Genomic DNA, 25,489 nt, shown 5'->3' on the forward strand with positions numbered 1-25,489 from the left:
TAGAGTTTTATTGAGTGATTGAATGATATAAATATTTTTATTTTTTTTTTAAATTTAAATCTTTTCTAAATTTTGCAATAAATATTTAATTTTTGCTTTATATTTCTCAACGAATTCCTAGTTCATGAAGTAGATAGAGGCTTTATGTTTATTTTTAATTCATGTTTTCAATTTCATCACCAGCTGAAACAGTTCTATTTATCAAGTCAAAATTTTCTCTTTCTTATATTTGGTCTGATTAGAATTTTATTCTGTGTTTCGCATTTCAATTTAAAAAAAAATGTCAAATCACTTTAAACTGATTTTTGGAGCCACTTTATATTCGCTGAATCCCCAAACCGGAATTTTCTTCAACCAAGCGTCAAAAAAAAAAAAAAATTAAAATCGCATTTTTTAATTTTTTAAACTAATTTTTTTTGAGAAAGTTATAACGTTTTTGAATGAAACACAACTTAAATTTGGATTTAAAAGATCTTATCTTTTAGTGTGTTTATCTTAGATCAGTTGATCAACTCTTCTCAATGTTTTCCCGTTATTTAATAACAATCGTTTATTTTTGTAAGATTCCAGATACAGACCCCGCTTTTTTGTAACAAGTACAAAAAGTTAAAAAAAAAACCCTTTCGATTTTGGCAACACAATGTGATCGGGCGCGATGCAAAAACCGTTTTATTGAAGATATAAGGGTTATATGAAGACAATAAACTTTCGGTTGCTTAAAATATAAAGTATTCTTTGGGATGGCATTAAAAAAAAACTATTTTGAGGGCCACCGAGAAAAATTGCCTCTGGTCCCCCGAAGGCCTAATCTTAATCCGGCCCTAGTGGCAGGCAAATGGGTCTTGACGGATTTCCGAAACCGACCATACACATTTTATAGATAGTACCAAAAAACTGACCTGTGCAACATTTCAGCTCAAAGTTTTGTTTTTTTTATTCTTTTGCCAAAAATAGAGGAGACAAAGGAAATCCGGAAAAAACGAAATTTTAAATCGACTTTCTGGGAGTTAGTCGATTTTCCGGAAAACGGTATCAGAAAGTTGATTTCTAATCTAAATTTTTTATCGAGATAACACCAGATCTTGAAATTTTGCGCATTTCTAAGTCATTTGGATTCAAAATTAAAATTTCAATTTTGGCGATTTCCTTTGGTCTCCCTTTTGGTAATTTTTGAAGGTAAAAAACCGAAACTTTCAGCGCTTTGAGGCACCCTTAAATCCAGTCCGGCTGAAATGTGGTACAGGTCAGTTTTTTGAGCCAACCTACAAAATGTATATGGTCGGTTTTCAAAATTCGATCATGATATTTTTCTCATACATCCATTGCCACCCGAATCATAAAATATTTCAGAAAAGAACTAAAAAAAAGTTACCGGAATTTTTTTTAAATTTCTTGATTAGTGTACTTGATTCTTATTGAAAAAAAACTAACTTTCATTTTGACGCGAAATAAAAAAAAACAGCGCTTTTCCATAAACTCGCATTTGTCCCAGAAATTTTTACCAGTTACAGTCCCTGGAGTGTCAATCATTGTTTACTAAAACCGATATACCTCTCTTGTTTCCCAACCGATTCTTACAAAGTTTAAAATTTTGGAAACCTCGCTATGTAACTCAAACATGTTTCTCAGATAATATTGAGCTACAACACTTCAGTTGTTAGTTATTCAAAGTCTAAGAAATAAAAAACTGAAGATCAGCTACGGAATGCTCAAAAAAAATTTACACTTAGCCTCCAAGAAAGCTGAAGTTAGAAACTATAAGTTGCACAAAAACAAATTAAGATCATGATCACACAAAAAAGTGGTGTGAAAACCATACTTTTCAATCAATGAACCGTCATAATTGTTTAAGTCACACTAGATAAATTTTGATAAGAGGATTGGAAAGTTGAGGTAATTTGGCACATTTTTGCATCTTTAGATTTTCAAAATACGAAACACAGAAGTTTTGACGAAGATAAATGTTTTTCGAACATTTTGTCAATTTACAATTTCTCATTACGTTTGAGTTACATTACGAGGTTTCCAAAACTATAAATTTTGTAAAAATCGGTTGTGGAACAAGAGAGATAAAGCGGGTTTGAGCTTGAGTGTCAAATTGACATTCAAGGTCCGATTTGGAATTTTTTTTTCCTGGGATTTCAGGATGCGTCCATAAAAAAAGTAATGATGTAAAATTAAAGATTCCAAGAATTGATTTAAGTGCCCGAAGAAATCTTTCATTTGGATGTCCCCGAATATAGTTACAAGCCGCAAAACTTTCCATTTTCTCGAAAAGTCAATTTTTTCGATATTTATTCCTAGTAAAATTCTCAAATCTCGTAAAAGTATTAAACTTGTGTCTCTTATATTTTTTAAATTTTTTGTATAGGGTCAGTTTTAAACGAAAAATTTGTTGAGACTGCTTTTTCGCAGTGCGTCCTCTAAATATATTTTTTTTTAACTCGCCGCCATATACAAGTTTGTTTCTTACACCCTAAGCGATCATTTGAAAGTTGAGCTCTCAAAATCCCAGTAATATTGAAATTTTGAGCCACCCTAATGCACATACATAGAACTTCAGCTATGCACTACTATAACTTTTGACTCTGATGAAATTATTTTCTTTGAACTTTCTTTTAGATTGAAGATCAACAATTTTTCTACTATCTGAGGAAATTTGGCGTTCCCAAAATAACTGGAACCTTCGTGAAATATTGCAGTTCTACGAAAATTTAACTTTTTGGACTTCTTTCATTCGAACCGTAATATTTCACACATGACCAAACGCATTTTTCCAAAATTTTACTTATGCCGGAAAAAATATCAGATCCTTCTTTTGTCATTTTCGAAAATATCGAAGGGGGAATAAATAAAGTTAATGAAATTTTATTGAAAAATTGATAATATTGATATTGATAAATTTTTCGAAAATTAAAACAGCTGAATGAGCGAAAGTTAAACTGTCGAACATGGGAACTGAATCACCATTTGTATTCGAGATTTTTTCCAATTTTCGATCTAATCCCAATTGTTTTTTTTTTAAATTTTGTACTACACCGATTGTATGCAAGTTTGTTGCATGCAAGCTTTTGTTCAATTTGTTCAAATTAATCGAAAATTTGGAATGTTTACCAACCACCTCGTTGTAAAGATTTTATGAGATTCTTTTTATTGAAATTTATTATGTTTTGAAAAAAAAATGACGTATTAGACGTAAAATTATCGATCTAAAATATAAACGTTAGGTTTTTCGAGAAAGTCAGTTTTTAACTTCCCTTTTATAATTTCATCGTAGGCATTGAGGCAATTTCAAATTTTCGGAAGCAATTTATCGAGTCCTGAATTAGCGCTACGTGTTTTGATTTGTATGGGAAATGAAAATTTTCATTCAAAAATCAACAGAGATGTACTGAAAGTTTTTAAAATTTAATTTTTAGATTTTTGAAAAATGTTTTGGTTCTTGTGATACATTTGAAAAAAATCAAAAGCTAAACCTAATTTGTACCCCAGAAATGTTATTCGATGTCAAACAAATTTTAGTGTTTTTGATTGGTAATTTGAAAGTTTTTAACCGTAGGATGAAAATTAAAAAAATCGCAATTAACTGTTTTGCATAACCAATGAGTTTGTTGATTTATATAACCTTTGCAAAAACATGTCATGAAATTATTGAAAGGCCCAGCAAGCAAAGCCTGCAATTTTACAATACTTTTCAATGGATCACGATTTTTTATTTTGAAATGGTTTTAACTTTTTTCGTGAAATACTTTGCTTCTTCTCATGTTGGCAAAAAAATGAAGCTTAAAAATAGGTAAAATCAATAATTAATGTCAGACAAACTTCATTTCAAGCATATTTGAATTCTTGGATGATTTCATATGCAAAAATTTCTTTCTTCATACTAATTTCCATACGAAATTGAACACATTCATTAATTAAATGCAACTTTAAAAAAACTCGGATTTTCTTTGAATATGACAGGTTTTTTGGATATTTACGTTAAACTATTAATTTGAGTAATTTCTGTGCACTTAATTAACCGATTTCCACCTAGAATTTTCATATTTATGCACTAAATGATGATTTTTAATAATTCAGCCTTTATTCAAAGACACTGCATATTTCCAAAAATATGTTTTTGCTATCTTTAAATATTTAAATGAAGTTTTGAGATTATTAAACTCGTTGAAAAACATATCTATGATTTAAAAAGTCGTGAAACTTGCAATGTCTGAAAAGTTTCAAGTCATTTAAAGTGCTTTGGCTTTGAGGGACTACTTTTTTATCAGATTTATTTTGAAATCCTTTATCCCGATCTGGCCTTTCACTCAACATTTTATGCAAAGAATCTAAAGATTGTTCTTAAAAAACCCTGTTCCTCAAATTTCGAGACGACAAATCTTGAAGAACTGTATTTCATGTCAATAGCAAACCCCTTATTTTTGGTAATAATGTTGTCAAAATATTGTACAGTGGGAAAATTTTGACCCTATATCCCAAAAAAAAAACTCGAAGTCGAAGGTTGGAAGACCCGAAATATTGCTTATCATGTGCTATTTTCTTAGAAATTCCAAACACCGTCGAACTAGATCGGAGACATTTGAGTGAAGCTTCTTTTGGCTTTTATTATTAAGAAAAATAAATTGTCATAACTTCGTGAAACTTAATTTGATCGAAACAGCCGTTTGATTTTACAGCCGGAAAATTTATGGGAAAGATTTCAATGTGAAATTAATGTTTCTTGGGGATTTTTTTATATTCATTTCAAATAATCCGACTTTCATGAAAAAGATATTCAAAATAAATTAATTTTTGGAAAAATATATTAAATATACCAGACGAACAATCTGAAACTTTGGGCGTGGTGGAGTCCATTTTCAAGCTTTAAATTGATATTCATTATGTGAAAATCGATCGACTTCCAAGTGAGTCTAAAGCAATTTTTTTTATAAAAAACGGCCAAATGTACGAAAAAATACCTACAAAAGCGAACGTTTTCCTTCCATGGCACTTTCAAAGGTTTCCCAAAGTTAATACTCTGTTTTGATTGGACTGGGAATCGTAAAAAGTAGATAATGTTGTGTTCTTGCAGAAGATGGACAATCTGCTAAGCTTGTCATAACTTCGATAAAAATACAAATTGAGTTATTTTGAAAGTAAAGCTCCAGGAAAGGAAAAACGCCAACAAAAATAGCCTTGATTTAGTTAGATAAAAAGTAGTTCATAGTGTGCAATATAGATTGCGCAATTATTTTTGTCACTAATCTTATTCATTAGCCGCTATCTTAAAAACTACTTACAGATTGCCACATTTAATCATTACATTACGTTGGTTAGACCATCATGCACTTCATTATATCCATTCCTGCTGGATATGAACAGAATGCAGTTCAAGATAACAAACCAACCCCTCCTGATACCAGTTGGAGGAAGGACAAGGGTGGGTTCGAGACTGGCCTCTACTTACTCCCCAAGCAACTCACCTGTCGGCAACTTATGGGATTCGAACTCAAAAGTTTTTCTTGCCGATACCGGGAATCGAACCCAGTACGCCTGGGTTACCAGACTCGCACCCGCCTATCCACTAGACCACATCAGCGCGGTATTATTTTTAAAAGTCAAAATATTACATCAAAAGGTATCAAAACCAAGTATAAATTTTTAGATTTTTTTGAGTAGGCTCATTCATAAAATTTATTCTTGCCTTATGTTTAAAGCGTATCACCCTTAAAATGCATTGATTAGATATGTTGTCTTGTCAGCCATTTCGTCAAAAGGCCGTAAGCGCATTTAACCCGATAGGCCCATTTAGGAAACCTTTCCCTTAGATAATTAACTTAAATTTAAAGTAGTTGAGCATAAGAAAATCTTCCGAAGGAGCGATAGTTTGAAGTTGACATGTAGGTAGACCGCACTTCCTAATTTCTGACAAACCGATCTACACGACAATGTTTGTCCTAACCTTATCTCTAAGAAAACCTACATGGCACAAAAAATTAACGGTTCTCTAAAAAAATTTTGAAAAATTCATTCAAACTTAAAACTTTTAGCGAGATCCTTTCTCAAGGATCATTTTTGTCAGGCCAAGAAGAATAATTTATCCAAAAAAAGCATAAATTCAGATATTCATAAAAATGTGAAATTCCTAACCAGCACGAACCTCATAAGCATTTAAATTTAAACTTAAATACCGTATTTAAAGGTGTTTAACCCGTGGTTTTTTGCCAAAACTTTAAGGCCAAAAATGAGGGTGCGTCTCATACAACGCACAATGGAGAAAATGTGTATAAACCGCGAAGAAATTCAATATCTTCCCTCCTACAAAAATCAAATCTATGAAAATATACTTTTCTTTAGTGCGAATGTTTGGAGAATCGATTGGATACAGTTTCCGATGCCGCACGAGCTTACCAACGAAGATATAGTGCCTTATTAATCCCTATTCCCCATTATTTTGTAAACAATCCAGAAAAACACTGATTTCGACTAGAAAACTTTGAATAAAAATAGACCTATCTTGGGTGGTTTTTCCAGAGAAATGAAATGAAGGCTTTTTGAACCATTGCACGCATCGGAATATTCATTAAGAAAAAAGAAGTTAAGAAAAAGTATGTTGGACTTGAAAATTTCGAACCAAACAAAACTTTTCTTATGTGGTTTTTTCCAAGGAATCGAATGAATGCTGTTTAAGCCACCGCACGCATTGTAAAATGGAGTTATGACTGTTTTAACCCTCGATTCCCCTACATTTTTTCATAAATTGAGAAAAAAAGCATGTTCAGACTTGAATATTTTCAATCAAATGAGACCTATCTTGAGTGTTTCTTTCCGAGGAATCGAATGAAGGCTATTTGAGCCACCGCATTCTTCGTAAAATGGAGTCATGGCATAAATATTTAAAAAATGCAAAGTAATTCGGGGCAAGAACGGCTATAACTCCATCCTCCTATGCTTACGGTGGCTCAAACAGTCTTCATTCGATTTCTCAAAAAAAAAAAAACCTCACAAGATAAATCTCATTTGGTTCTCAAGTCTAAACATGCGTTTTATGAACTACAATAAAAATGTAGGGGAATTGAGGGTAAAAACAGCCATAGCTTCATTTTAAAATATCCATAATTAAAATAGCCTTCATCCGATATATTAAAAAAAACATAAGATAAGTCTCATTTGGTTCGAAATTTTCAAGTCCGAACATGCTTTTTCTGAAATATTTGAAAAATCCATAACTTCGTTTTCCAACGCGTGCGGTGGCTTAAATAGCCTGCATTCGATTCCTCGAAAAAAATCACACAAGAAAGAGTCTCATTTGGTTCAAAATTTTAAGTCAGAACGTACTTTTTTCTGATATATTTAAAAAATGTTGGAAAACTGAGGGTAAAACGGCCAGAACTCCATTTTCCAAAGCGTGCGGTAGCTCAAACAGCCTTCATTTGAGTCCTAGGAAAAAAAAATCACACCAGAAAGATGTATTTTAGTTCAAAATACTCAAGCCCAAGCATGCTTTTTCTCATTTAATTGAACAATGTAGGGGAATTAAGGGTGAAACGGTCATAATTCCATTTCCCGATGCGTGCGGTGGTTCAAAAAGCCTTTATCGGATTTCTTGGAAAAAATCACACAAGAAAAGAGTATTTTTGTTCAAAATTTTCTAGTCGGAATCAGTGTTTTTCTGGATTGTTTACAAAATATAGGGGAATTAGGGATTAAAAAAGCACTATATCCTCGTTAGTTAGCTCGTGCGGGCGTCTGAAACTACAGTGCCTTTCATAATTGTATAGAAATTGGAAGCTCGCGCTCTGTCATTTTGACTTTGAACTTTCATAACGTTTTTCTCTGAAGATATTTTTTGATCAAATTTTCTGCGTAAGATAGATCAGCTATCACACTACCATATCACAAAATTTGAGCTTTCTAAAGCATGTGTGGCCAGAGATATAGTAATTCTACAAAAATCGGACTTTTGGGACTTTTACCATTCAAACTGCTATATCTCAGAAACTACGCATCGCATTTTATTGAAATTTTGCAGAATGATTGTTGACATATGAAGTTAATATGTCTGAGGTTTTTGAAAAGTTCTATTGAAGGGATCAAAAGTTACGCGATGCACAATATTTCAGGCATAAACCTAAGAATGCGATTTGTATAGAATTTTGGACGAATGTTTCCATAGGAAAAAACATATTTTATGTTCAACAACCAGTAATCTGCTTCAATAGAAATCCTAAAACAATTTTGTGAGATTCTGATTTCAAAACACAAATGGATCATTTATTCATCTTTTTTTTTATTGCTTTTGTCAGACATTACTTTACTGATTTGTGGATGGAAAAGATATTGTTTTCACGAATCGTCCAAAATTCTATAGAAATCGCATTTTTAGGTTCATGCTTGAAATATGCCCGAAATATTGTACATCGCGTAACTTTTGGTCCCTTTGATAGAATTTTTCAAAAACTTCAAACATGTTAACTTTATATTTCAACAATCACTCTGCGAAATTCATTAAAAAGCAATGTGTAGTTTCTCAGATATAGCAGTTTGAATGGTAAAAGTCCAAAAAGGTTGATTTTGGTAGAATTACTGCACTCTGGCCACACAATCTTTAGAAAGCTCAAATTATATGATATAGTAGTGTGATAGCTGACAGTGAATATCATCACAGTAAAAAGTTATGGAAGTTCAAAGTCAAAGTGACAGTGCGCGTGCTTCCAATTTTTATACAATTATGAACGGTACTGTATGTCCAATCGATTCTCCGAACATTTTCACAAAAGGAAAGTATATTTTCATAAATTTGGTTCATGTAGGACGGAACAAATTGAACTTTTTCGCGGTTTTTACATTTTTTTTCCCCATTGTGCAACGATCCTACATTTAAGACTTTTTCACAAAAAAAATTGCTCACAAATACAGATACGTCTACCTTTTTTAAAGATTCATATTCGCGCTCTTATTTGAACAGCCACCGATAATATCTAAAAGTACCTTAGTCCTAAATTATATTATCTCCTGATCTGTATGATTTCCCTAACCTAAAACTTATTCTATAAGTACGTGTAACCAGTTGAACAGTTGCCAAGAAAATTACACTTCACTTTTCTGGAAAATGTTGTTCTGACATTTAAACGTTCTAGTTTCCTCGGCCGAGTACTTCATTCCGTGCAACAAATTTGTTTGACCATTCCAACGATACTCTCCAACGATTGTTTCTCCACATGTGTGAGGCAATCTTTCATCTATCGATTGCCATCTTTATATATCATCTAGAATTTTCTCTCCCTCAAGTGGTGTTCGATCATCGCGTTTGGGCTTACCTAAAATGAAAAAGAAAAATAATTAGATAAATCTGTTTGTGGATTTGTATTTTTGTTGAATCAAATCAATGAACCACGCACTAATGTTCGAATATCAAAAGGGTCAGGCAAAAATAAATTATATCCGTTCATCCATCCCCCAATGAATTATCACACCCCCCTTTTCGGGTGGGTCAAGCTGACAACATCTTTCCGAGTCGTGGAAAACCAGTGGGCGGGAGAATTTTCTCGCCCCAATTGAATTAAATGGTCCCTACGTGAGAGGTGGTTCTGTTGGGTAAACGTCCCTAGAAGAGGTCCCTCCTGCCCACTTTATTTCCGGAGAATGTTAGCCGATGGGAACAAGAACATGAGAACATGAGAAGACGATGTTCGGTCGGATTTCCGATTCGATTCGATTCGATTCCGCCAAGTCGATACAACCGAGAGCAATGAGACGGTAAAGACGCGTGTCCCCATCGTCATTTGCCGGTTATTGCCGGTCATGATATCGATCCGACTTGAGAAGGTCCACGAATGTGTTTGAACTGGCTGGCTCGCCGATGTTTGTTGGAAAAGGGCATGGATTAGTCGAGTATATAGAAAACAGAACAAAAGTCAACCAGAAAAAATAAGAAATCATGTTCACTGCGGATAAAATTTCGGAATTTTCCGCAATAAAAATAAATCTCTTCTTTGTTTTGCGCTCTAACAAAGATACTGGTAGGGCAAATTGTATGGCGGCAAATGGTCACAAGGTGTGTGTTCTTTTTTGCTCATCTCTACCAGAGAGAGAGATTGCAGAAAAAAGCCCCAAAGACGCCAAATGGCGTTGCGCTTACTATAGTCATTTACATGTACCAAACCAAAAAACCAAACGCCAGTTTTACTGACGTTATGGCACGATCGTCGTCATACAATAATAATTACCGAGTTGAGTCGAGTCGAGAAAAACTCGGTCAAACTGTCATCAGCACAAGGCGTTGTCGTCGTCGTCGGCCGCACAGATTCTGTTCATTCATCGAACGGATGGAAGTAGGTAGTCCTACTGCAAACTTGACTGTGTATTGTTGTTTCGAGATGGGTAACCTAGAATGGTTGGCTCGAGGAGTTTGAAAATGTTGAATATTATATTATGTTCCAGGTCAAATATAGTTTCATTGTTAAATTTATTACATTTGAGTTATGCTTCTAAGTGTAACACACTTGCAGCGTGCGAATAAACGAGATATATCGTACTTGATTCGCAATTTGTAAACATTAAAAGTCTTAAAGGATTTTTCTTTTGTTTTTCAGATTAAAAAAAAAGTAACCGGCATTGAAGAATTTTATGCATAATTTGAAAAACACCTAATCTTGAAGTAATAATCAAACGGCATGTTCGGCAAATTCAAACTCATTTTGTTTTTTGTTTTTTATTTTTTTTTTCAGTAATTTTTAAAAAACGAGTTTGGCTTACTTGATCTTGAAATTTTAACGGTTTTGGGGTTTTTTTGAGCCACTGTGAAAATTTTAATTTTTCTAGAAATTGGACCATTTCTTGAAAAATGGCCATGGCCGTAGGAACATGATGGGGGGTTTGGGGGTTAAACCTCCCCCATGAGGATCCAAAAAAGGCAAGCGAGGTATTCTACTCTATACTCAAAATTTTAAATTCAAAGCCAAATTATGATAATAAAGTAAGGTTAATCAAGAGTAACAATCTAGAATGAATACTAATGCCAAAACCTTCAAAAACCTATCTCAAGTTCAAAATTTTGCTACATTTTTTCAAATTTTTTTCACTGGTTCAAAGAAATTCAGGTCTGAATATTAAATTTTGAATTTAAATAAACCCATTTCAGAGGTTATGATTCCATAATTAACTAAAATAACTAAAATTGTATTCCTTTTTTTCGTATTCCGGAGTCTGGATCCAGTTCAGGATTGTTGATTTTCAGTTCCAACAATCATAAGAAATTAGAAATGAAAAGCTGCTTTGAAATCCTGGTACAAATTTGGTTTTGCATTTCATATCAAATAAGAATCAATTTATTCGAGATTATATGCATTTTTAATATTTTTAATATATGTAGTTTTCCGAATATGTATTGTTGTTTTGTATTCAAATTTGAAATTCTTAAACTTAAAATTCAAACATTGAAAGTTTCGAAATGCAATCCCAAATTTAAAACTCTGCTTCAGATCATTTGAAATTCATATTTTAATTCAGATTCTGAATACAGATTAAAAATAAATCAATTAAATAGTGAATTAAGATTAAACCTGAACTACAGAATTTAAATAATAGATTCATGAATAAGCGCTCTTCTCTCGTATATTTCAGAAATTCTATGGAAATTCGGATACAGATTCAAAGCGTAATTTTTGAATTCCGATTCAGAACTCAGATTCAGAATGCAGATTAAAAATTCAGAAAAAGATTTAGCTAGTAATAAAATTTACAATCAACATAAACTGTTGAGGAATTCAAGAGATCATGAACTGGAGATTGCTTGTCAATTCAATTTCCCAATTTCAAATTTTTAATCAAAATTAGTTTTTAAACACAATTTAGCTGAAAATCACAAAGAAAGTTGATTCGAGTTTTTTGTTTTATGCAAAAAAAAACCCTAATTTTATTTTGAAAAATTATTTACAGGATTTTCATTATTGATTTTTTTTAAATATTTGCTGTTTTAGAAACATGTACCTGATCTTCACTTACAAATCTGCACAAAATTCTATGTTTTCTCGGTGTATTGTTTAACATTATTAACACATCAAGGACAGCCAAATTCTACATATTATATTTCAGAAACTAATGAAGAAAACTCTGCTAATTTAATATATTTGAGTAACGGGAAAGTGTTGTGTTGAATTTTGTAGAATGAGTTTTCATTATTAGATTCATAACATTTTAATTATGCTTTTTAATGTAGCATACTAGCGACAAGCGAAAAAATGTTATATCTCATATTTGGTTCGCAATGTGTTAATATTCCTGTTTTTTAAAGCCAAATTTCAAACCAAAATCATTAACTTGGTTTAAATTTGCATCAAGCAAATTTGATCCGAAAATCTGATGATTTTTCTCTCTTACTTTTTTGAAAATAGTTGCAAAATAGTTTGGAACATTGGGCTTGTTTGATTAGGAAAAAGGATTTTTTTTTTAGAAAAGGAAGGTTCTCCTAAAAAGTTTATTTTATGCTCAAATCAACTAAGTCGAATCTACCAGACTCTTAACCTAATTCAAAGACTTTAATCGCCGTTAACTATGGATGAAAGCGAATTTAGTTCATCTTTAGCTTTAGGACCATTTTCCTAAAGTTACTATTTAATACGAAAACTTTTGATGTAAAATTACTTAAAAAGGAATAATCATATAGCTACAAACATAATTTTTTTTAATTGTTTTGTATTCGTGCATTGTTGGGCAATAATCAAATGTAAAAATCAGTCACCAAAACCTCCCCTATGAGTCGGTTCTTCCTACGGACCTGTCCAAAGCTGTAGTTAAAAATTCAAATTTTATACAAAAAAAAAATACAATAAATTGAACTGTAATATAAAAAACCTTGTTTCTCCTTGTTAGTTTGAATGGGGATTAGCCTTAAAAAATTAAAAAAAAGACGTTTTATTAATGCACACTCAGGCAAATTTTTATTATAATTTTCATAAGATACGTCTCATGAACTGCTTTTTAGAGTGTAAAATTGTTTTTCAAAAAAGTTTTATGAAATTCTTCCAGTTCTCATACGAACTTGTTGTGAAGAATAGAAGAAATGGTATTGTGAAAAAAAAATTAAAACGCACAATCCACCACTCATTGATTTCATCGTGGTCGGAAGTAGTTGTGAAAGATCTACTTTTCCTCAACACTTTATGGTGATTTAGATCTTCTAAATGGCAAGTGAACGTTAAAAAAATAGGTAAAGTCATTTTAATATTTATTTACATTTCAGCTCGGTTACCGACAAAAGGCGCGAATTCAAAAACCTAATAATTCGACTTTTTTTTTCAAATTTGATGAGGTTATTTAAACTGAGTATTAAATGACTCATTATCTTTAAAGAGAAAAATTAAGCAATTCTATGCTTTCGAACAAATTCTGTCAGGTCTTGAAGCATATATTTTTAATCTTGAAACGTTTTTAGAAAATGGTTTGTTAGTTGAGCAAAAGTAATATGAAAATTATCTCTATCCACGACCGTAGAATGCGGGGTAAACAACGCTCATGACGGTTCAAATGTGTCAAGAAAAATGTTCTTCTCTTAGCTCAATATTTCAAATTGTTAATCCAATTTTGATGAACAACTAAAGTGAATCAAAAGTAACAATCTTGACTCTGAACTAGGCCAGTCTTTATTTCCGAATAATGAATATTCAATAAAATTCAATAAAATATCGAATTTTCAATAAATAGGATTGCCAAATTGCCCGAATTTTGCCCGAATGTCATTCACTTTATTTGCAAAATTAAAAAAAGAAAACTCAAATTGCACGATCACATTTATGTAGGGGAGAGTGGGGTATCGTGGGCCACTTTTAATATCTCAGAGATATGTTTAGATAAAAATCTCAAACCAATTGGCATCGTCGTCGCTTTGCGTGAGTATATATTTCTATATGTTGTTTACTGAAATACGCATAATATGCTTCTTTTGTTTATCAAGCTAAAAAATGTTAGAACAATTTACTAACATAATTAAAAAAACACCCGCTTATTTCATGGATGGGGAACCTAAAGTGCATATCAAAAATATGCTCATACGCTTATGATCTTAATTTTGTCATGATCTTTCACATGGAAAAGGAATTTTTGATGAAACAAAAATAAGTCATACAAACGCAACCAATATGCAAATCATAGCTTGTGGGGAATCGTGGGCCACACATCTTTAACCACCTATATTTTTATGTTTATATACACATTCAGAACTTAAAATACGTTTTCCATATCTGGAAAGTTTTTTTCTGCCAAATGAAGAGTTATGAAAAATATTTTGTCCATCCTATATAAAACTTTTTGCCAAAACGTTCTCGAGCCAGGTTTTGGAATCTTTTCTATCATACATAGCTCTCTTTTTTATTTCATCATCTGAAATTGCTTTAAAATAACGAAATGAATTAGGAAATCACAGTTTTGGATTAACTCATAAACTTTGCATGTTATTTGGTCAATTTTGATTTGGTGGCCCACAATTCCCCACCATTTTTCAAAATCCAAAACATATTACTTTTTTTCAAACAGTCAAAATTTGGGGATAATAACTCATTAAAAATTTAAAAAAAAAATACCTTATAAAACCTTGAAAATGTAGAAAACCATAGAATTTCTTACTTTCATTTTGTCTTTTATAATAAAAAAGTTATGGAACAACGAAAAAAAGTGGCCCACGATTCCCCACTCTCCCATACATATTTTGCGTCCAAAGCAAATCTTTGAACAAATTTTATCCAAATAAACTGGCTTATTTTTTTCGATGAAAAACACAATTTTTAAACTTTTAATGCATGATTTTTATAAAATGAGAATTGCAGTTGTTGATTCAGTAAAATAATAACATTTTATTTCGAATAACACAATTGTTGAAAGGTAATTTTCGAATTTCTCATTAATTTCAATACGATTTTGCAAATTTTTTCCAAACCTTGTTAATTGGGTGCAGGAAGGTGTTTGTGATTGATTGAGAATAAAAATTTGTTAGAATTTGCAAATCTTAAGAAATAACAGCGATTTTCCAAAAACTACTTTTTTCGAAAAAAAAAAAATTAATAAATTTGATTTTTTAATTTTTTTGCATACTTTGTTGAATATCTCACGCATACATTGAAATATAGTAATAAAAGTACCATGTGCTAATTTTTCCTAATCTATAGAATTTTTTTGTGAAAATATTACTCAAAAGTATTCATGCGTTTCTGAAATATATGGATTTTGATTAGTGTTATTTTAAAACAACACATTAAAGGGTCAAGTTTTTTTCTTCTCGATTTTGAAGCATTCCCTAATTTGACTGGATATTTCACAGATTATGGGTTGAAAACTTTTAGTCAAATGCCTGGATTTTGCAAGGTTTTTAGACGAAATAGCCCAGGTTTTCTCTGCCCAGATAAGTGCGAAGAAGTATCAGATAAGCATTGGTTTGAACCGTTTCCAATGATCGGGTTCCATTTTTTTAAAATAAAAATCCAATTTCGTTGTCTAAGATCGGATTGTGGAATCTGTCTCCAGTTTGTTATTCTAGATTTTCAGTTCGATTCATCATACAGACAAAATCTTGGTTTTTCCTTGGTTTTGTATTTAAAATTGAAATTAGACTCTTTTCCATGTTCGAAATTCATTATTCCCGAATATAAGAAAACATACAATATTACAAACCATTTTAAATATTTGGATTTGAAATTCTTACTCTTAATTCTCATCCAGAATTGAACTTTTTCAAGTTTCATAATTGTGGAATATCATAGTTTCATCATTTGGAGTTTTCATTCAGATTCACTAGTTGAATTACGAATGAATAATTGAAGAAGAATAAAATCAAAGATTCAAAATTCAAATAAGAGATTTCTGGTTACGGATTCTGTTTTAAAATGCCATTTCGGTTTATAATTATTGTGAATTTTAGTTCTTAATTTAGATTCAAAAATCCATTTCAAATTAGGAATTCAGAATTTTCATTCAGGTTCAAAATTCAGAATTCAGATTCGGAATTAAAATTCAAAATTCCCTTAGAAAAAACACAAAACAGGTGAAAACTATCATTAGAAAACAAGATCTGAATTCATTTTCAAGATAACGTTCTTTGAAAAATCTGAATTTTAATTAAAATATTTTTTTATAGGATCAAAAATGGAATAAATAATAGGTGGTAATTGATAAAATCGCATGTACTTAATCTTCAGATTTAGGAAATTTCATTTAAAAAACATATTTCAATGGTTTGTTGTTTAACACTATTTATAGTGTAGATACTTCAAAACCAAAGATCTAAACTAAAATCTGAATTTATCGAGTTTACGAGAGTTGAAAATAAATCTGATACGAACCCCAAAGTTATTCTTTTACTTTTATACCTTAATAAATATTAGATACATTTTTACCAAAGTTTTTCTTTCAAATGGACCCTTCAAGATCCATCATGTATTTTTTTAAGCTTTAAAAACTGGAAACTTTCAGGACTCATTTTCGAAAGCACATAATGATTTTCAATGAATAACTTTTAATATAATAGAACCTCAACCCGAATAATGAGATAATCTTAGAATCACATTTTTTTTTACTATTCCTTATGTCTGCTTTTTTCAAGCAAAAATATCATAGCAAAATTTTATCACCTCAACTAAATAAAAATGTAATTGTGCTTAAAAACGTCTCACGCTGCAAAAATAAAAAACTTCGACGTCGAAATCTGAAACTGGTTGTCAAAAACTAGAAAAAAAATTTTTTTAAAAAAGGCGATTAAAATTTTGCTGGATGACTGATAACTGAAAAAAAATTAAAAATATAGAAAATGTATCATTTCGTAAGAATTATTTGTTATAGATAACCGTCAAATGGGGTGAATCTGGACAATTGTTTGACTATTTCCGTAATATTTCTGTCAAATGCTGCTCTTTTGACACCCGATTTGTTTGCTGACCCATGAAACGGTTTGCTGAAAACAACGTCCAGATATTTCCCAGAGACGTGGACCTTCTCAACACTTTCGTTTAGGTGGTTAACCAATGATATTTGCAAAATTTTAGCTTTTCGCGTATTGGAAATCAAATTTGGCTCAGATTTTAGGCTCCATGTCGCAGAATTAACTTTGTAAAAAGCTTCTTTACTGATGACGTTAATATCGCTACTAAACCTTGTTGTCATCCCACAAACCCATATACCTTCAAATGTACTACAGAAACTCTGCGGCATCATCACCATCAATATCGGGATTTTTTCAGCATCGACTAACTGCCGCTTAACGGTGCCAAATTATGGTAATTTGAATCGAATAGCTCTCGAATTTGCATGACCGTGCAGCGCGGTACGCTAATGAGCAGTTGGTGATGATGCTGCTGCTTTTGTTGGTTGTCAGTTCATTGAGAAAGATGCTGTGATGATTTTGAATTACACTTAACTATAGGATTAGACTTCTCGTTGCCTGGAAAAAAAGATAAATAACCAATTCTCAAGTTCGAGAATTGAAGTTTTTGGGGAAAATCCGAATTGAAGTTTTTTATGTTTGGTAAATTTGTTATAATGTTTTTTTTTCAATTATAGAAATAATCAATTTGTGAATTATGCGAAACTCTAAAAAAAAACAAATAGAATTTGCCAAATCGAACGAAAACAGCGTCCAAAATAAAGATTTTTGAACTAATTTAAAAAAAAAAAATCATGAATGGTTTATGGAAGCCTAAAATACGATTTAAAGCTGATAAGTTTTGATAAAAACTATTTTATTTTTTCAATTTTTTTGTTAATTTTTGATTATTATTTCCTGGGATTTAATCAAATTAATCCGGTTTTCGGTCGACAGTTTTGAAATCAAATGCCTGGATTTGCCAGGTTTTTAGAGTAAATAGCACGGATACATGCTGGAAAAATTCTGTAAACCTTGTTATAATCATAGTTTATGCTATTGAAAGTGGGGCCAATCATAATTAAGCTAATCTGTTGAAAATTATGAGCAGTTGTCAGAACATCTAAAACAAATACTAGCAATTGGTCGATAGTTTTTTTTTCCACCATAAACGACACTCTCACCCACGCATAGACAACAGAAGACGATGCCGCGGCTCATAAAACTATTCTGTGTGTATGTCAAGGAAATGACTAATAAAAAAATCCACCAAACCCATTTCGGGAAACGTCTTTACGAGCGCTTCCAGGCGTCGATTCTCACAGCTTCACTCGTTTGACTTTTTTTTTGCTTCAGGCAGCCAATTACTTTTTTGCTAAATTGAGGGATTAGGTGCTCTGGCGAAGGGTTTTCTTCTCAGTTAAGCATCGATTATCTGGAGAATAAGGTTCAAAGGTTATTTCCATTGATATACAGTGATTGTTTTATACCAAATTTATCCACAGTTAAAGTGTCTCTAAATAAATTAAAAGTTTTTCATCTTCATTTTTTTTATTTTACATAAATTTAGATTTTTTTTTTTGTTTTTTACTGATGTTCTCTATTCTCCTGCTGTATTCTATAGTTTATATTCACTTTTCTCTATTGTTTATTGTTTTTCTCAATTTTTCATAGAAAGTTATTCATTTTATATTTACGATACATTAATCTTTTTTTTTCTTTTTTTTCTTTTTTTTTACTCTTATTTCTTTTTTTATTTTTTTATTTTACACTCGTTACGTTTAACTCTTCATTCGTTATTCGTTACTCTTAATTTTAACTGTCCGTTCTTCATTCTATATTTTCTATTCTTTATTATTTATTCTCCATTCTCAAATCTCCATTATCATTTCTCCGTTCTCTATTCTGTATTCTTCATTTTCTATTCTCTTTTCTTCCTTCTCCATTTTCCATTATCTATTCTCTATAACAAATTCTCTATTCTCTATTCTCCATTCTCCGTTCTCTATTCTCTATTCTCTATTCTCTGTTCTCTGTTCTCTGTTCGCTATTCTCTATTTTCTATTCTCTATTTTATATTCTCTATACTCCATTCTCTATTCTCTATTCTCTATTCTCTATTCTCTATTCTCTATTCTCTATTCTCTATTCTCTATTCTCTATTATTGATTCTCTATTCTCCATCCTCCATTCTCTATTCTCTATTCTCTATTCTCTATTCACTATTCTTTATTCTTTATTCTCTATTCTCTATTCTCTATTCTCTATTCCCTATTCCCTATTCCCTATTCCCTATTCCCTATTCTCTATTCTCTATTCTCCATTCTCCATTTTGTTTTCTTCATTCTCCTATCTCAATTAGCTAATATACATTCTGTATTCTCTTTTCTCTATTCTCCATTTTCTTCTCATTTCTATATTCTCCTTTCTCTTTCCTCTATTTCTTATTTACAATTCTCTATTCTTCTTTCTTTATTCTTCATTCTCAACTCTCTATTCTCTATTCTCTTTTCTCTATACTCCATGCTCCGTATTCTATTCTCCATTCTCCGTCTATTATTCTATTATTCTATTCTATTATCTCTATTCTCTAGTTTTTGTTCTCCATTCCCTTTTGAATATTTACTATTCTCCCATCTTTATTCTCTAATTTTCATCATCTATCCTTCATTTTTTACTCTTCATTTTTTATTCTCCATTCTCCACTCCATATTCTCTATTCTCCATTATCCATTCTTCATTCTCTAATCTGCATTCTCCATTCTACATTCTCTTCTCCTTTCTTTACTCTCCTTCACCTTTCTTGATTCTCTGTTCTTTATTCTCTCTTATCTATTCTCTATTCTCTATTCTCTATTCTCTATTCTCCATTCTCCATTCCTCATTCTTCATTCTCCATTCTCCATTCTAGATTCTTCATTCTCCATTCTCCATTCTCTACTCTACATTCTACATTCTCTAATCTCCACCATATATTTTCTTTTATTTACTCTCCATTCTCTATTCTCCATTCTCCACTCCATATTCTTCATTCTCTATTTTCGTTCTGTATTCTCCATTCTCCATTCACTAACTTCTATTCTCTAATCTGCATTCTCTATTCTCTTTTCTCTTTTCTATTTTCTATTTTCTCTTCTTTTTTCTCCTTTCTCCATTCTCCATTGTCCATTGTCCATTCTCCATTCACCAATCTCCATTCTCTATTCTCCATTCTCTATTCTTCATTCTTTATTTTCCATTCTCTAATCTCGATTCTCAATTAGCTTTTATCTATTTTCCATTCCTAGTTCTCTGTTATTCATTCTTCATTTTTTTCTTGATTCTTCCTTCTCTATCATTCATTCTCTATTCTTCATTCTCCATTCTTTATTCTCCATTCTCTTGTCTTTTCTCTTTTCTCCATTCTCTTTTCTCTTTTCTCCATTATCTTTTCTCTCTTCTCCATTCCTCTATTCTCTCGATGTTTCTTTATTTATATCTTCTGAAAAGGTTGATAAATGAATATCAGAACAATAGTAGTTTCTCCCGATGGCCACGGCAGATCAAAATTTCCTTTCCGCGTGGTCCGACGAGAAAACCCGATCTGTCTGGGTCGTTTCCCGGTCTTTGGTCTTTCCGAGTTTTTCCCGCAAACCGAAGTGTGACGATGATCTTGAGGAATGCAACGACGATGACGATTCGCCGTGCCGGTCGCTACGCCATCAGCGATGCAATGATGATGTTGCTGCTCTACCGGCATCGATGATTGCAACGATGACGATGCCCCTCAAAAATATACGATGCCTCTCTACATATGATGATGATGGGGATCTAAAAATAGGCACCCGGTATAATCATAAAGTAGCGTCCAGAGCGAGCCAACGATCCCGATTTCGATCATCGCTGCTACTACCGATCCCGATTCGGGTGTGACATTCCCGGCGCTCGCTCGGTGATTTTATGGGCAACTTGAGGCTATGAGGATTCGCTTTTCGAATCTCGACCGCGGAGTAGGAAATTCCGACGCGACTTCGGCATTTCGTATTTATAGCGCAGTCAATGGGAGAGGCGAGCGATACAATTCGTAGATATGAAGATAGATTGGGAATCGAATGGTGCCATTTTAGAACCATTAAATCCGACTGGGACACGATTGATAACAAATCAACGGGCGGCGACGAAACGAGGGAAGAGCATAAAATGGGGAGAGTAAAAATAAATCCAAAGCACACGACAACAAAACAAAGCAATATATCGAATACATAGCACAAAAGAGTAGAACACTTTCGAGGTTGGATTTGTAAACGACAAAACATTATAAATTAGATCATGACCGTCAATCTTTCGCTAGGTCTCGGGCTCTTGGCGAGTGCAAGTTAGTATATTTTATTGCGCTCGGTGACCGAGTCCAATGTTTGACAATCAACCTGGTTGGTGGTAGTTCTTCCTACCCTACATTTGTACATCATTATGGCTGTGTGTATTTGTTTGTACACAAACAACAAATAATGTGACAGTCACTTTATCTGTTTACTCGGTCAGATTGGTGGACTGGATGGACATCGTATCGCGTGTTTGACTGACTGAATGAATAGCTCTCGAAACCTCATGACGTCATCGTTTAAATTTGATTGGTAGCACCGGTGAAGTGTACCGGGAACGACAGGAATGTTCCATTTTCTGATCCGATTAGAATGATTGAATTCAATTTAAAATTAGAAATTTAACAGGTTCAATTCAATATTATTAGTATCAAATTTGTATCAATAATACAGATTATTCAAGGGTAATTTCGATAGAGGCAAAAGAATTACCTATAAGAATTCAGGACAAACAAAAAAAGGAAATTGTGAGGTTTGATTGCTTTAACGTAAATGCAATGGTTGCGGCCAGTGGTATCCAAACTCTAGTCCGGAATTAATTTTCACAGTAATACTCTTCGAGTTAAACGAATTTAAATATTGTCGATTTTTTTTTTTCAAGAAAACAAAACCCACCCAATTCAGAAGTGTTAAATCTGTGATTTGATTCCGGTACCCAAAAAAAAAAGAAGCACACCATCCGATTCCAATTTGAGTGAAATCAAAACAACACAATTATCGTAAAACCGTTTTGGGGCAACCGTCCTCAAACACCTACGGCGACGATACGGTTCCGGCTTTTCGAGATTATCAACACTAGGGATCGGAATTCCTGAACAAACTTCTTCCACCTCATGAGGCGTGGAACGCGCCGGAATCTCGGCATGTGGGCCGCCCGGGTGTTGCGCCGTCTACGTTGTCTCCTCTTGAATTGCCGACAGTTAGTTTAAATTTTTATGACTTTTCCCTCCTAGCGCCAATCGGGCATACCAACAAAACGACCAACATTTGTATGTGAACTGACAACCAAACTTTTCCTCTGTTTTGATGATATCTTTTCGCGGCAGCATCGTCGTACATGACAACATCACCATCGTCCAATCTGCAAAAATGTGTTTCAAATTGAAATTTTCTTCGGAAGTTATGCGATTGACCGGCCGGTGTGTAGGTGTGTGGGCTTATTGGATGGAATTTTTTCTGTTTCCTTAGAGTGTTGTTACTCATAAGAATGGAAAGTTTTCTGACAGGTTTCGATTCTGAGTTAAAAGTAGGAAGTGTTACATTTTTTATGGTTCAAATCGTTTTGGAAGGTTATTCCCCTAAATTCACCAAAAATTATTCAATATAAATCACCACCGGGAAAAATGGGCACCATACCGGAATGGTGCCAACTAGGTCACTACTCTGATATGTGCCAAAATGTTAAACCGTGCATTTGTGAAGAAAATTTCTGCACACAGACATGACAGCAGAATGGACAACAGAAAACAATATGTGAAGAATGAAAAAGTTGAAAGTCATTTTTACGTGTTGTTCCGGTAAATGTCGCATAAAATCGATTGAAGTGTTCGGTCGACAAAGAAAACTTTTCCATCGCTTGAACTAGTACAAATTTTGTGCAACAAACATTGTTATTACATTAAACAATGTAACACTTTTGAAAGAGATCTTAATTTGACCAGTTCCTTTATATTTTTAATTTCTATGAATTTTATGCAACATTTCAATTTAAAATTCTCTCAGATGTCATATATACAAGCAAACAAATATTATGAGCGTTGACCGACAGAAAAGGTTTCAGTTGGTTGTTAATTTAAAAAAATAACAACGCCAAAACTAGAGCCCTTTCGGAGCATCAGTGTGAGGTTTTTGCAAGATTCCTTTTGTCGGTTAAACTTCTTTGAATTTCGTCGACATTTGAGGCAAGATTGCTTAAATCATAGAAAAATCCATATTATCACACAATTTTGAGCAAAATTCCGTCACAGAATCTGTGTCACAGATCATAGAATTTTTAAAATTTTCAGAAAATTTAGTGATTTTCTAAATTTGGTACAGATTGCTCAAAATTCAAAAATTATAAAATTATAAAAAAAGACCAACTTGAATCTGAGAAATATGGAATGTGGAAAAAGCCTTGTTTTTCAAATTTTTGGCCTAGTCTAATTCACATTGAGAAATTTTTTTCGACTCAAAAAGAATATTTTCGTATTCTCACTAAAGTAATTCACATAATAAACACAAATTGAGGATTTTTTTTTGTTTTTTCTCTGATATAATGGATTTTCAATAATTGTTGCAAATTTGCAACATCATGCAACGGTAGCACCCTAGCTTAGTATATGGGTTCCATAGTGTGTTTACGAAACTTGCAGCGTTTAAACAGTGTGTTTGTTTCCTGGTGAAAGTGTTCTCGTTACAAATAATTGTTTATCATGTTAAGGTTGTATTTAGAGGAGGGTGGTGGGGGGAGGATGGGTTGATCTTAATTTGACCAGTTCCTTTATATTTTTAATTTCTATGAATTTTATGCAACATTTAAATTTAAAATTCTCTCAGATGTCATATATACAAGCAAAAAAAATACTATGAGCGTTGACCGACAGAAAAGGTTTCAGTTGGTTGTTAATTTAAAAAAAATAACAACGCCAAAACTAGAGCCCTTTCAGAGCATCAGTGTGAGGTTTTTGCAAGATTCCTTCTGTCGGTTGAACTTCTTTGACTTTCGTCGACATTTGAGGTAAGATAACTTAAATCATAGAAAAATCCATATTATCACACAATTTTGAGCAAAATTTCGTCACGAAATCTGTGTCACATATCATAGAATTTTTTAAAATTTTCAGAAAATTTAGTGATTTTCTAAATTTTGTACAGATTGCCTAAATTTCAAAAATTATAAAATTTGTATGTCGCTTCCTAGTTTTCATTTCTGACTTTTATTCATGAAAATATTTTTTTTTTATACACATGGTTTTATTGAGGCATTTTACTTATGAAGTTTATATGTGCCGGGAATGTTTTTTCTAACATTTGGGTCAGTAAGAAGGGGGCCGTAATCGTCGCGGCGACGCAACTGTTAATTCAGATCTTACTATAGGAAAGGGAAGGGGATTATCTAGGGGTCACTTCCAAGAACAGTTCCCGTCAGGGTCCGGCTGTGGCTTTCTGTAGCTGTGATTTCGATAGCTACCTCAGGGTTTTTGTTTTCCTGGCCAGCCAGGATGAATAGCCTTTCTGGTATTCATGAAAATGTGAAATCAATGTAATTTAAATTGATTTTTTTATATTAAAACTGTAAAAAATAGTTTTAATTGGTCGGCCTTAGCGGTGAAAAGTGATGTCCTTTTTAGTAGGGACATGTAAAGATTTTGAATTTTTTTTATACAGTTGGATAGAAGGTTAGATGAAATGAAAGATGGTGAAAATGAGTGGGTAGAATTTATTTAGGAGCATTATCGTCACCTATCACATTTTTGTCCCTGATATGTGATGATAATGCTTCTAAATAAATTCTACCCGCTTATTTTCACCATCTTTCATTTCATCTAACCTTCTATCCATCGATATAAAAAAATTCATAATCTTTAGATGTCCCTACTTAACGGACATCACTTTTCACCGCTAAGGCCGACCAATTAAAACTACAAATATAAATTATGGTGGGTCATCTCTTCAAACTGTAAAAAGTTTCCAATTTGTTGATGTTTCACATGATTTCCCTATGAACTTCATAACAAGAGTGTCACAGAAAACCGTCACAGAATATTAGGTTCAAATCACAGAATTCAAGTTTTTTTTTTGTCAAAAACACAGAATTATGTACTAGCTGTGCTAGATTTGGACTACATGTATGAAATGTACCTTTTTTAAAATCTATCGATCTTCGTCTATAATCCTTTTTTATTTTCATGTTTCCCTTTCTATCATCTTTTTTCTTCTAAAAAAAAGTGCTAAGCTAAGCAAACGATTGTAAAAACAAAAAATACGAATTTGGCTCCTTAAAACCTAATCTTATGAGCCGTTTCGAATAAAACGGTTACAAAAAAAAACACAGATTTTTTTTTCGGCAACTTTCATTTAAGGTTCTTGGAGTCAAAGGGGTAAAAATGCTTAAAACAGGGTGTCCACTTGAATCAATTTTTGATTTCCCGCATTTTGTTCGCATGGTCTCACGAAATTCCCTAATTCATAAAACAAAAACTAACGAAATTCCGGATATTTATTCCGAAAATATATTTTTTAGTAGTAAATGATCTTCCAATGGTTTTTAGTTTTTTTTATCAATTAAACAACAAATCATTAGATTGATACGCAGGGT

The sequence above is a fragment of the Uranotaenia lowii genome, chromosome 3 (genome assembly GCF_029784155.1).
Source record: "Uranotaenia lowii strain MFRU-FL chromosome 3, ASM2978415v1, whole genome shotgun sequence".
In the NCBI taxonomy this organism is placed as follows: Eukaryota; Metazoa; Arthropoda; class Insecta; order Diptera; family Culicidae; genus Uranotaenia; species Uranotaenia lowii.